Raw genomic sequence first — 12189 nt, 5'->3', positions numbered from 1 at the left:
CTCTCGCAGACGCGCACCCTCCATATCCCAAAGCAGGCACCCTGAACGAGGCCTCAGCGAGCTCAGCAGCAGCGTGGACAGCGTGAGTCCATGGTAACTGCAGCCGTGCGGAGGCGCGCTGAGGCTGAGGGAAAGCGGGTGCTTTCCCTGGCCTTAGTTCACGCGCCGTCCGGGGGCGTGTCGGGGGGCGGGCCAGTGACATCACAGAGCTGGTTCGCCCTCATTGGGCGAACCGCTCCCGTGACCGCTCAAACTAGAATTTTTTTAAGACCTACGCCTCCGCATGCCTGCGGACGCGTGCGGGAGCCCCTGCTACAGCCGCTCTCATTGCGGCTGCAGGGGCTCACTGACAAGCGTCAGCGCGCCTCAGCACGGGTCAGCGCCTAAGCGCTGACCATGGACTCAGCCTTAGGCTTAGTCCCTGGTGGAGGCTGCTGCACACGCGCCTGGTACCCTGGCAGCACGTGCACAGCTTAAACCCGCGATCTGCGGTCTGTAGGAAGCGATCGGATGCACGGGGGGGGGGTCGTGGCCAAAACGGGAGAGAGGGGGGGGGGGTGCGGCCATAGTAATAATGTTTTTATTATAATAAATTAAGCAAGCAGCAGGCAGTAAACAAACCAAAAGATGCAGGGTTGGAGCACATAGAACTCAATTACTACACACACAGTTTTTCCCTCTCACAAGCTATCTCCCCTCGTATTGGCTCCCAGCACACCATGTGACCGTGTCGCCGCACGGGAACTCAATCTTGTTGTATCCCCTGCTGGTTGACGCGCCACAGCGCCTTGTGAGTCCCGACACGGAAGGAGGTACTGGGGCCTGCCACTACAGAGGTGAGTGACTGCTGTACGGCGAGCGCCGCCATCACCACCGGGGACCTGGCCTTAGAACAGGGGTGCACAAACTGGGGGACGGCGCAAGTTTTTCTGGGTTGGGGGGTAGTGTAACAGTTAGTCACACAACGTCTCTGTACCTTTACTTACCTTAACTTTCCATGGAAACCCGGCATCAACTGACGCTACGGGGTCACGCCAGAGCCGAGCGAGGGGGGGGGGGGGGCAAGCAGGGGCTGAGATGAGGTAGGGGTCGCAGGGAGAAGAGTTTGCGCAGCCCTGACTTAGTGTGTGTGTATGTATATATATATATATATATATATATCCATTCGATCCATGTCCTTTCTGTGTATAACATTGTGTGACTATCTTTGTATGTTCAGTGCTGTGTATTTCATGTGTACAGCAGGGCCCCGCTTCTCGGCGCTTCGCTTTTCGGCAAGCCGCCGATACCGAGAAGGGGGCCGCCATCTTTGATCCTCAGTCGCGCATGCGAAGAATGGACGGTTGTGCCCGGCGCACATGCGCAGACCGTTTTCTGCACGCGCATACCGTAGTTTGCGCGCGCAGACCATAGGCCGCGCATGTGCAGAACGGCGAAAACGCCGTTCCGTGCATGCACAGAACTGAAAATCGCCGGATCCGCTTTCAGGCGATTTTCACTATACGGCGGGCCCCTGGAACGGAACCCGCCGTATACCCGGGGCCCCTGGAACGGAACCCGCCGTATACCCGGGGCCCCTGGAACGGTACCTGCCGTATACCCGGGGCCCCTGGAATGGAACCCGCCGTATACCCGGGGCCCCTGGAACGGAACCCGCCGTATACCCGGGGCCCTGCTGTACGTCAGATAGAAACCCACTGACACATTGTTAGAGCCAGTGTTGCATGGAGGAGGTAATCTGCCTCAGAGCTTTCAGGGGAAAAAGGAAAAGACACAAATAGGAAAATACCACTTTTATTGGACCAACAAAGGTTAAGTGTAGTAGTTGTACAGCAAGTCCGATATTGTATACAATTGGTATTATGATGATTTACAGAGGGAACGGGGAAAGGATATGCAATATAGGAACATATGTTCCTTGTAGTTATGTGTGGACATTTTCCAAGGAGGAATACATGATTACTGCTATTGTTATGTAATTAAACTACAGAGTCTGGAGGGGGTGGGAATCAAGAATGTGTGAAGAGCACAGACCCTCCAGACAACCTGGAGTCTGGGCAGGAGGGAAGAAGACTGACTGCATCCACACATTCAAACATATACCTACAAATCAACACATCCATCATTATATACAGTGTGTATATATGTATCTATAACATTTTATTTTTTACACCCAAGCACAGGTATATAGATATCGATAGAGATAGACATATTTCCAAAAAGATTCAATGTGGGGTCCTTTAGACCAGTGGTGTGCAAACTGGGGGGCGCAAGATTTTCTGGGGGAGGGCTCGGCGGTTGCAGAGGTCCCGAGCTCTCCCCCCAATGCATTTAAATTAAATGCTGGGGGACTGCGCGAAGCCTCTGTAACTAACTTACCTTGGCTTCCAGCGACTGGTCGTCATGGTAACGCCAGAGACGCCAGAGCCGAGAGGGGAGGGGGGGGCGAGCAGGGAAGGAGAGCAGGCAGGGGGGCGCACGGGGGAAAGATTGTGCACCCCTGCTTTAGACTATAGGCACCATGAGATAGGGAGAGCTTATTTATAATATACAAATAAAAGCATTTTGTTAGCCACAGAACGGTATCATCTATTTATTTTTTGATTATTGAAGCTCGGCTAACACGGTACTGATACCTCTACATGAATATATATATATATATATATATATATATATATATATATATATATATATATATATATATAACTGGCGGGCTTTTGCCCGTTTTAATTTTTTTTTTTTTTATTGTCTGCTGCTAATCAGATTAGCCTCACCTGGGTTTAGGGGTATTTATGTTGTGTATGTTCATTCCTCCACTTCTCTTCCCTAAAGAAGGTCTCACGTTGGGACCGAAATGTTGGAATTTCGTGCTCTGTTTATTACAAACCTATTTACTTTACTTACTGTCTGCTGATTTCATGAAAAAGGCATCGTACATTTGTCTATTCTTTATGGGATGTGCACCAACCTTTATTTGAATGCTACTGGAGTGCTGGCTGTGATCTATATATATATATATATATATATATATATATATATATATATCAAATATTACAAAATGCACCTTCCTATAGTGATACTCATACTCCCATAGCTCTCAGACCAGAGCCCTCGAGACATGAACACGGTTCAAAGAGTACACACAAAAATTACACACACACAACCGTAGAGGTGTATGAGCACATAACACAAAGACCACGAGATACAGAAAGACCTGATTAACCATCACTCTAGACATATTACCAAATCTGAAGAATCCTCTCTAGCAAAGGTTCTTTCATTTGTCCCAACTTGCCAAATTAAACCATTTGATTAGAAGATCTGGATGTTTAAATTTAATCGAAATCTTAAAATAACGCATTTTTTTTCAAGAAAAATGTCACTACACAAGAATATAATCCTTGCAAGAAATGAAGTTATTTTGACCCTAATAACACGAATCCTTCCACAACCTTTAACTAGCGGCCATTAAAAATGGTACTTCTGAGCAACATATGGCCACTTTCCAGCACTTGAACATCAGTTACCCACCTTAGGTCATATGATGATTGACCATGTAACTGCACCACAAAGGCGACTTGGGACAAAATGGATACTCACGCTCAGTTCGGTTTCACCACGTGGCCTGAATGAGAATCTCAACTTTGGATATTTCCACCCTAAAGACGAATATTGTCTTTTATATACAATGAATCAACTATAACTGAAGCTGCCTAACAACTATGGAGTACTTATATTGCAAGCAAATAAATATTATTATATCAACCAAGCTATTCACTGCTGATACCCCTTGGGAGATTCAAAATTGATTTGAGTTGGACATCTACGTACTGCAATAATTTTAATATAATATGACTGCTGCTTTTGGTTGATTCTGTTGCAACTACAATTGTGGTTTTGGCTTACTGTGATTCCCCCCCCCCCCCCCCCCGCAACCCCTCCCCCGCAACCCTCCCCCCAGATGCATCAGGCTTCTGGGATGCCATTGTTCCCCTTGCCTCCCCATGTATCTGCGCTCCCTATTTTTTTCACTTTTTATATAAACTTGTACAGCAATCAGCCTGCTCTGAGTTTAAATGTCTGCAGTTACAGTATGTAACAGAACACATAAATGGCAGGTTAAGATTATAATTTGCTTTTATTTCTTATGACCCCAGGGCTTTGTTTACTGCAGCCACCACTGTACAGTAGCTTAGCACGTTGTGATGCCGTGGGGAAGATAGGAGAATGGGGGAAGTGAGCGCACTGGAATTGTATTGCAGGGTATATTATTGCAGTCTGATTGCCATGCTCACTATACCAGAGTCCTATACACTCCGCTGTATACCGGAGACTGGCATGAGAAAGCAAGTACCACATTATATTGCTGTAGACTCATTCTGGTGTCACAGGGGTTTCCGAAGTGATCATGGACAGTGTTACAGCTATTGATTTTAGCCTCTAAAGTGCCTCTGTTTAGTGCCGACGAAGACGGACCGCGTGGCAGAATTATGAAGAGACAAATGATTAGATTTTTTTTATGTGATGATCGCGTGTGTGTGTGTGTGTGTGTGTGTGTGTGTGTATATATGTTTGTGTATAGATTGTGTGAGTTAATAATTTATTAAATAATATTTTTAAAATAAAAAAAACATGTTGCACAATAAAAATAATGTTGTACAGTATGAATAAAAATTATTTTTATTGTGCCAGGTTGATATATATACATACATACATACACACATATACACATACATACATTACAGCGGCGGTAGCGGCGCGAATACATACTTTTCTGAATCTTCCCCCGTCGGCCGGCTCCACGCTCGCGGCCATGCGCGTGCACGGCCTTAGCATGCAATGGCTGGCTAACCACAGCCAACTATAAGTGCCGCGCCTACTATATTACGGGCCTTAGGCTGCGTCCATAGTGGAACGCGCTAGCGTCCTCACTCCTCGGTGCAGCGCACGCTTACCTGAGCAGGAGATATTTCTTGTCCTGCAGGCAGTCGACAGGGACGTGTGTCGGGGGCGCGTCCAGGATGTCACGGAGCTGATTCTCCCTCATTGGGCGAACCGCTCACGTGACCCGGCGTCACGGGGAAAATACAAACCTGTTTGTATCTCGAAGCGCCGGTCTCCCTGTAGCGCATGTAAACGCGCACTATGCGCATATGCATTGGCGCCCTAGTGTTTGTTTTGGCGCGAGCTACGTAGCTTGCTCTGTGTACTGCACTATGGACGCAGCCTTACTCCAGTGATTGGGATACCATTTCGTTCAACCATGTTATGTAATGGAAGAAGTAAACACTTCCAGCGAGTAAGGCCGCGTCCATGCTTAGCGCGACCGCGCCTCAATGAGGACAGCCATAGAACACGCGCGCGCGCGGCCGATTTTGCTGTGCGACACGCGGACGGGTCACGTGAGCGGTTCAGCCAATGAGGGCAAACCGCTCACGGGCCTCCCCATCGTGTCTCCTCCAGATCCTGAGGCCTCGGATCGCCTCTGCAGCAGGAGCGTGCGATGCCATGCGCTCCGTCACGCGCCTACTGTATCCGAAGTGTAAGATTTGACAGGCTTCACATATTCCAGTGAGTGTTTGTGTGTGTATAAAGGTCAGCCTGGTCAAAGTTATTTAATTGTGGCCATGTCTCCCTCTTGGCTTCCCCTCGGCCCCCCTTACGTTTCGATCCGCTGCGGAAGGGGCGCAGGTGCACAAGGGTGTTGCGGTGGGGGCTGGAGAGGCGAGACGGTCGCCGGGAGCTTTGCGGCGCACCCGGCTAGCGGGGGTCGCCATCTTGAATTGCGCACACATGCGCAGTGCCACTCCACAGTCTGGCGGTCATACTTGCGCATGCGCAGTGCAACAGCGCAAGCTGCGGCCAATTGAGAGAGGGCTCCGCAGAAACTACAGCCGCCAGACTGAACAGGGGCAAGAGATCACATGGCACGAACCAGCCAATAAGGCTGTAGCATTCCCCTGCTTCTAGAATGGATACATTTGGCGCGCTGCAGACCACGCCAGTCGTAGCATGGACAGGAGAAGGGTAGAGTGTGCGTGTGCAGGGTGTCAGTGACCCTTGCGCTAGGCCAGAGACCCACTTAGGCCCGAGCTGGGCCCGACACCTTTGAGCTTGTGGTTGCTGCAGGGACAGGCCCATAGATAGGGACAGTGCCTGTAGAACCAGCGTGAGGGACACAGACAGGACGCTATCATGGGGTCAGTTATGCCATACCTCCTTCTCCCAGGCAACGTCTTGCGACACATTATTTTCTGATCTAAGCAGAAGCACTGTATCACAATTTCTTATCCTGCAGAGAAACGGCCTCACACCCTCTGTGTTAGGGGTATCGTGAGGATGTTATTAAGAAAGGTCACTCAGAGTTGTATAAGATAAGACTCATGTTTATTGAGATACAACATGATAATAAGAAACAATAAGCAAAATTGTTAATAATCCAATACTTTTATTAATCTTTCTATGCAGAGATTATTTACTGGGTATGCTGTCATACTCACAAACCAACTAGGTATTACGATATGTCATGCCAGTCTCGATAGGTCTCGTCTGCTGCTCAGCGTCTCCCCTGCTGAAATCCCTCTCCTGGCTTCCGATTAAATCGCGTATCTCACACTCAATTCTACTGCTCACTTTTAAAGCTTTACATTCTTCTACCCCTCATTACATCTCAGCCCTAATTTCTCGCTATGCACCATCACGACTCTTGCGTTCTTCTCAAGGATGTCTTCTTTCTACCCCCTTTGTATCTAAAGCTCTCTCCCGCCTTAAACCTTTCGCACTTTCTGCCCCACACCTCTGGAATGCCCTTCCCCTCAATACCCGACTAGCCCCCTCGCTATCCACCTTTAAGACCCACCTTAAGACACATCTGCTTAAAGAAGCATATGAGTAGCACTGGATAATCATGGACACATGACACAAAGCTTGGCCCCCTGCAGACGCACTTACTAGTATTCCCTCCTACTGTCTCTGTACGTTCTCCCTACCTACCAATTAGATTGTAAGCTCCTCGGAGCAGGGACTCCTTCCTTAATGTTACTTTTACAGTATGTCTGAAGCACTTATTCCCATGATCTGTTATTTATATTTGTTATTTATATGACATGTATTACTACTGTGAAGCACTATGTACATTTTATGGCGCTATACAAATAAAGACATACATACATACATACATACTGTGGCTCGCCACCCGGTTCTGAAGTCTGGTTTAGCCTCACACAAACCTTTATTGCCCTTGTCATACGTCATGATTGTCTTCGTGAAAAACAAGGGAAATAACCCAAAAACTAGCAAAGTTTCCTAACTCATTTCTATCTGCGTAGCAAATTAACCACAAGATGTTTGTGGTCTTATATCCGTGCCGTTTATCGTAAGCTCATGCATTGAAAAGGCGTGAACACCTGCTCTGCTAAGATTTCTTATCTCATCAGCAAAATTCTGTTTGCAAACTTCAGATATCTTATGTACTTATCCCAAAGCAACAAACTAGTGAATATGCGACAGTATGCCCAAAGCTGTACTTAAGTCATATGTATGCTATGAACCTGTGCTACCTGTAATCCATAACAACGCAGCTGCATCCTGACATCAAGTGGTCTGGCACCAGACCATCTACTACTACCAGGGACTCTCTTCAGTGTGGGAATCTCCAGCTGGATACCACCCAACGCGGAGGCGGACTTGTCACTGATCACAACCGTCGCTGGATCAGTGGATCCTATCTTCGGCTGTGGCATTACCGGGTGTGGGATCACCCGGCAGGTACCTCATCTCACCAAGTGCACAAACTATACACCTTCAGTTCTAGTGGGGCAGTGCTGTCTCACACTTTGGGGTGGGTTGACTCTGTGGACACCAGGGTGGTTGGGTGCCCAGGGGCACCTCTGTACTTTGGGGGTAAACCCCACCGGGGTGTGGACACGGTGTTGGGGGGCACTGCCTTGCGAGGCCTGAGTGGTTCTGTATTGCTATTATCACTATTATTCACTTGTGCTCAGTAAACCAGTTACATCATACCAGTGTGTATTTCTTATGTTGTCCTGCCCGGGGTTATCCCACACTGTTAGGATCCCGCACAGGTTGAGGCGCTGTCAACCGACGGATCAGGTACACCCCAGGCTCCCAGCAGCGGAGGTTCAGGCCTCCTGTGAGCAGCAGGTAACGCACCACACACACCGTAGCCGCCATATCTCCAAGGGGGTGGGGGGAAAGTGCGCTACATAATAAAAAAATAAAATAGATTTGGCTCAGGATTGGAGAAAAGCTATTTACACTATTTTAGTGCAGAGTAAATGAGTACTTCATTATTAAGTGATACCTTTTTTCTTTGGTTTCACAATTGATATTATAAAACCAGCTTTCAAGAGTTCTCTTGCTCAGGTTAGCAATACTGATTTACAAAATATTCCATGAATTTAAGACAGATGTAAAAACCGAAGTTCTTAATCTAAGGCAGATGAGGTAGAGAAGGAAATGGCAGTGCAGTGCAATAAATGGATGAAAGGGATAGTGACAAATGTGCAGAGCTTGTAGGACCATAAATTCATCAGCAGTGTGAAGCGGCTAGTCAGACTTTAGAAAGGTTTGCTAGAAAGCAGAACATGAGAAGCTTCCCAATTTAAAAATGGATAAAAAGTGAAACCGTTTAAAAAGTAGGAGTCCTGTGAGTCTGTAAATAAAAATAACAAAAATAGAAGCGCACCCTCTTCCCTCCCCCCCATCTTACTTGAACCACTGCTCCCAGGCCATGTTTAAATGCAGCGGTGCGCAAATTGGGGGGCGCGGAGGTTGCGGACGCCCCTGCGCTCATCCCTCGAGGCATTTAAATTAATGCGTGAGGCCTCTCCAACTTCACTTACCTTCTCTTTGGCGACGTGTCGCCATGGCAAGGCGGTGTCAAATGACGCCGCAGGGCCATGTGACGGCACGTGACCCCGCGGTGTCATTTGACAACGGAGAGCCTGTAAGGGAGGGGCGGACGCAGGCAGGGGGGCGCAGCAGGGAAAAATTGTGCACCCCTTTTTTAATCAACCTATCACACATTCATATATAGGTACATACATGTGCAATTGGTATTTCATTGGTTATTCCTAAAATGTGGCCAGGATTCCGTTCCTTGAGATGTTTGAGAACTGACAAAATATGTACATCTGTTAACATGCTGACTTATTTCCTATAATGGGGGGTGACAACAGGGTGCCCCCAGGAACATGTGCTAATACATGTTTTCAGTGTGTGAGCCCCATCCCCTATAGAATATGCTGTAAAGCAGGCTTCCCCTTCCTTATGAAGATTGGTAGCTGATTATGGGCGTAGGTGCTCAGTCATACTGTACCTTATCCCACCTCAGGGTAGATGTAGTGAATCCGGGCCGGCTTGTATGAGGAGTAGTGCCATAAAGAGGGCGCCAGGATCTTTTTAGTATTTATTAGAACAGTAGGTACTTCTTCAGCATACCCAATGCATTGTGAACAGGACAGGTTTTCAGCACACACAGGGCGACACCTTCCCTCCCACCATGAGACAGGTAATGGCGCATCTCATGAAAGAGCCTCTTGCCCTGCCAGGATACAGATCCAAACTTAACTGGAAATCACCTGCAGTCCACCCAGGTCTCTGCCTAGTCCCACTACCTGCTACTGTGGTGTAGGACAGGAGTGTGCAAACTGCAGGGTCATGTGACATCACGTGACCTTGCAACGTCATTTGACGCCGCGATACCATGGCGATATGGTGTCAAGTGACGCCGCGGGTCATGTGATGTCACATCACCCCCGCGGCGTCATTTTACACCGTGTTGCCATGGCGACGCATCGCACCAGCCGTCTTAATCAAGGTAAGGGAAGGTGCAGAGGCCTCACACGATTTAATTTAAATGCCTTGGAGAAGAGTGTGGGGCCTCTGCAACCGCAGCGCCCCCCTAGAAAAATCTTGCACACCCCTGGTGTAGGATACGACCAGCGTATAACTGTAGGGATGTTCTTAGCTGAATACCGGCCTCTCCTTATGAGAGCCTGTCTGTCCAGTTACCTATTCATAGGCTGAGGCTATACTAGGCGTGCGTGATGTCACGTGCACCTGCCGCAGTGGCAATTTGTGGCCTAGGGGGAGGCGCAACAGGGAGACGTGCCCGTGACGTCACGTGAGCGGTGTACCCTCATTGGCTGAACAGCACACGTGACCCGGCCGTCGCGTGACAAAATCTAATTATTTTGTCTACTCGGCAATGGCGCGCGCGGTCGCGCTTCCTCTATGGCCTGCCTTAGGCGCTAAGTATGGACGCGGCCTTATAGGGCACTTCCCTAACTAAGAAAACAATAACAGGGGAGGAATACTTAAAAACTATATACATGTGAGATCCCTCCTGGAGTCAAAGAGATCTGAGGGAAAACACATGTATGCCTCTTTTATAACCTTGGTAGGGGTATAACCCCACCCTTAGGCCGAGTTCAGGGTGCTAGAGGCAGGAGTTGGAGGGCGCGCGTTCGTGTGTGTGCACGTCAGTCTGCTGGGCGATGTGTGCACATCATCTCCAGTAGACCTTTTCAAGCTTTCAGGAGGCAGGGCGATAAACAGCAGCTTAGGGATCGGTGTTGCTGTGTTGAAATCATTTTCAAGAATGATTTAATTGGCTGCCGAAGTACCAGTGACGCTGCTGCAGCTTCAAAAAACAACTTGGGTTGTTTATTGAAACTGTAGCAAGCGTGAACTCCGTACTTCGGCGGTGACAGGGCAGCTGCTACCCTGACAACTGCTATTCAGTTTAAACAGTTTGTATCGAACGTCCGACCCCACGTAAGCACGCCCCCCCTCCGAAGCCGGCACCCTGAACGAGGCCTCAGTTACTGGGCAGAATATATGTTGCAGAAGGCCTCACCATGTACATGTGACAGTCTGGCAACTTCCTTCCTAAGGCCATGCCTAGACATGTGTATTGGAAATGCAACACTATAGTAACAATGTGTGTCTAACTCACATGTCTGAGCCTTGTGAGGACTTAACCCCTGCACTGCCAGCAAATTCCAGGACTGACATGCAGGGTGTGAAGTTTGGATATGAGGGGTGTGGCTCAGGCTATATGAAAGTGGGCTTTCATCACCACCCTTTTGTTTCATAAAGCCATGTTGTCTGTTTGCTTGTATGTATGTGAGTTACGTGCAGAGAGATCGTGCAGAGCATCGCTCCTGGCAAAGAATATCTCCCAATAATTCTTCTTGGACTCGCAGAGAAAGTTATTTTACAGTCGTTCTCACAGTTTGTGGGATTACTGAGAAACGCACCACTTCCCTTACCTCACAGCTGCATATTTGAAAATAAAGGGAAGGGGAAAAGGAAAGGAAAAAACTCTCGCTTCAGCTTAATAAAGAAAATGATATATTATATTGAACACAAAGGTGCAAAACGGGATAAGGAGTAATGGTGAAGACTAGAGAAAGCACACCCTTCTGCAAGCACTCAATGTATAGTTTGATATGGTAGTTAATTTAAAATCAATTTTAATGATATTAAAGTCAAAAATATATTAAGTTAATAGGTGAATTATAATACACCTAAAGTGTATTAAAGTGAATAAATCACTGTGGTGACCAAACATATAAAACAAGAAAGACGCTGTGTACATAAATGTCAAAAACTAAAAACCAAGGGACATCTAGATAATGATTGAAGGTACTCCTGATAATATATAAGACCTAAATAGGTCACAGGTAATCATTGATAATCCTTGGGTACAGCACTAGTAGTGAAAATTAAAAGAAACCTGTATATAGTGAACAGGTAGCGTGGAGACTGATATTAATGTATAAATAGTATGACGTATAATTGTTCCTCCAGAAATCTGTAATTACCATATGTGATAGCTATTTTGTATAGGCACACAAAATGTGTATAGATGCCTAGAGGCACGAATCAGAGTCTGTATCAATTTATAGCCCCTTAAGACAAACAAAAGATCAAGGCGTCGCTTCAGGAGACGCAGATAGATATTACTGCATCCAATGATAATCAGTAAATCACTAACCATAGACCAAATCAGTGCATTGAATAAAGGCTTGTCATTTTCCCCGTCAGAAAACTTTCGTATTTTCGACTGGGTAAAGGATACCAATCTGTTTGGGAGGAAACTCCTACTCCATAAATTCTTTAAACGGAGGGAAGTGTTTAAACTCCAAAACGACGGCCTGG

At 47.3% G+C, this 12189-nt stretch overlaps 1 long non-coding RNA gene across 1 annotated transcript; it reads left to right on the top strand.

Annotated features, from left to right (window-relative positions):
- Window positions 1–575: 575 nt before the first annotated feature.
- Window positions 576–4059, top strand: LOC142492153 (uncharacterized). Its single transcript, XR_012800781.1, has 2 exons — window positions 576–836; window positions 3463–4059. It is a non-coding gene; the product is annotated as an uncharacterized LOC142492153 (long non-coding RNA).
- The last annotated feature ends 8130 nt before the right edge of the window (window positions 4060–12189 follow it).

The sequence above is a fragment of the Ascaphus truei genome, chromosome 4, assembly GCF_040206685.1.
Source record: "Ascaphus truei isolate aAscTru1 chromosome 4, aAscTru1.hap1, whole genome shotgun sequence".
NCBI lineage: Eukaryota > Metazoa > Chordata > Amphibia > Anura > Ascaphidae > Ascaphus > Ascaphus truei.
The sequence above is the reverse complement of the archived record's forward strand: the minus strand, read 5'-3'. Positions and strand labels throughout refer to the sequence as shown.